Consider the following 2,804-nt stretch of genomic DNA (forward strand, 5'->3'; position numbering starts at 1 on the left):
GAGTACAGCGAGCAAAGCTGCTGATCAAAGATGCATCATAGCAACAAGCACTCACTCACTGAAACATGAAATTGTTGATATGGTAGGGTGACCAGACGTTTCGAAATCGTCCGGGATTTTGGTCGACTACAGTGCAGCACGTAGTTGAAACACACTGGGCACTCGGCCCCGTGCTTCCCGCCACCCCAGCCCCCCTCCTCCGGCTGAGGACGGGCTGCTCCTGGCTCTTTCCTGAGGTCTGGTCCAGTCAGCGGCCCAGCAGTCCTCCTTTTCAGAAACCCAGATCTGGTCCTCATAGATATGCTAGCATTGCTATCAACAGCTTAGTGACAAAATCATACTTCCAGCTTGCAGTTGTGATGGCCTTACGGTCAGAAAAGCCCCTTGTTTCAGTTAAAGAGGTTAAGCAAATCCTGCTTTGAATCATCCACGATTTAGAAAGCTGTCTGCGGTAAAATGCTTTGAACAAATGAACAGCTGAGCATCAAACTTTGCAGGGATCTTCTGGTAGACAAAAATAATCCCTGCCTGTGGAGTCTTTGGATCCTTGGAAAGACTGAAAAATTTCCCCTTCCTATGTGCAGCCTGGAACACTGCATTTACACCCATGGTTTTGGCTTATTATCAATAGAAACACTGCCTGCTAGGGTTGTCACGATACTAAACTTTTCAACTCGATACCGATACTAAGGAAAATATTCGATACTCGATACCATTTTACCACCACAAGGATAAAAAAAAAAAAGACTCCAAAATTCTACAGAAATATTTTCATTAATAAATAAAATACAATAAATAAACACAATAAAGGTTGTATGCTGTGCACAGTATTAAGCAAGCTTGCTAAAAAACGTATAAAATTAAAATTAAGTGTTTCTTCCTTGGCTATGCTTTGCACACAATGACACTAGCCGAACCGGTTAAGAAACAAAAATAATTCTCAGCAGCTGCACCTGTTACAGAAAAAAAGCCTGAAACTGAAAAGTGCGTAGAATTATTCAATCACACAGTGTTCAGAAAGTGCATTGTCCTCTATTCTGCACTTTAGATGAATGANATGATAAAAAAAACTGTTGTTTCTTATATTTGCGTTATTTGTTTCAAATTAAAAACCAAACTAGCAAATGATGGATTACCCAGCACCATTCCTGATGATGAGCTATTTCAGCACCACGGTCAGCGTCACAGGTTTCTTTTAAGCTTTTTAATTTTAGTTCGCTAAACATGGCACACAAAAAAAGAAAACATCCAAGACCTGCTGTAGTCACGTCTCCAGTAAAGAAGTTGTCTAAATCCTGGAATCTTTTGGCTGCATCATCCATGGACATTTTTTTTGGGTTAAGAACATTGAAAAGTTTTGCTGTTTAGTGAAAATCTGGAAAGCTGTTTTGATCTTGGATAACTTCATCTTCCTGCATCTCATAATTAATAACATTTTGGCTCCAGTCTCTCCCCTCAGTGAACTTGGTGGAAAAGGTGCACCTTCTATCCATGTCTTTGCCTGTTTCAGGAATTTCTTTAAATTAAGCATAAGAAAGGTTTTATCTGCTTTGTAGTGCCTAACAGACCTCTCTTGTGACTTGATACATCAAGCAACAAATGCTAAAGATTACATTTAGGACAATATGTCAGCCATTTAACCTGCACTGACCTGCAGTTTTCTTTACCAAACAGGACTGAAGGAATTGTCATCGTTTGGGAAATTTTCAGATTCTACAGAGGAGTTTCTTATGTATAGTTCAGCCAGCTGGTCTACATAAAGCAAATAAAGAATGAAACACTTTGGGTCTTATCCTTCCCTCTAACCATTAGTGTACACTCTGAATGACTGACACTTGTGGATTTCCTCTTTGGACGATGTTGTAATAGGGCGAACAGTAATGAGACAGGAACTGAATGAGATTTACACTTGGCTGATCCTCTCCTGGCTCACTCTATCACTTCTTGTGTCCGCTCATCAGCAGTGCTGCTTCTCCTGTTGTATAATTTTCAGGTCTCTATCGACCCACACCCTATCCTCCTCCTCCGTCAGCCAGTCATTCACTGTGACACACGCTCTGTTAGTTACCACATGAGTGGGGATTTCAAAGTGTTGGCCTCACCAGCGCACCATCTTTCTGTGCAAAAAAAGTGTTTAATTAGATTTCAAGTTCAATTAAATTAGATTTAAATATATGTGTCCATTATATATTTCTTTTTAACTCTTGTGCTGCTTGTTCTGTTAAACAAACAGTTAAAATAAACTTGTGATAAGACCAAAAGCAATGTGAGTGGGAGAATTTGGTCCAAAATTTACACCAAAATGAGAAAAAAAAAAGGAAACATTCAGATTTATATTTCTCTGATAGCTGCTGCTGTAACAAATTAGAGCAGAGTAAATGCTATTTCTACAACCAAAGCTGTGCGCTGCTGGACAATTATTTATGAAACTGGGAACACACTACACAACTCTGGATGGATGGATGGATGGATGGATGGATGGATGGATGGATGGATGGATGGATGGATGGATGGATGGATGGATGGATGGATGGATGGATGGGGGATGGATGGATGGATGGATGGATGGACGGGCGGACGGACGGACGGACGGACGGACGGACGGACGGACGGACGGACGGATGGATGGATGATGGATGGATGGATGGATGATGGATGGATGGATGGATGGATGGATGGATGGATGGATGGATGGATGGATGGATGATGGATGGGATGGATGGAGTCAGTTTATATTTTTTCTTTCTCTACTGTTTCTCTTTGTGTGTTTAACCTCCACCTACCAAAGAACTAAAGACATGAAT

Source organism: Cyprinodon variegatus, unplaced genomic scaffold (genome assembly GCF_000732505.1).
Source record: "Cyprinodon variegatus isolate N-32 unplaced genomic scaffold, C_variegatus-1.0 Scaffold1264, whole genome shotgun sequence".
Classification (NCBI taxonomy): Eukaryota; Metazoa; Chordata; class Actinopteri; order Cyprinodontiformes; family Cyprinodontidae; genus Cyprinodon; species Cyprinodon variegatus.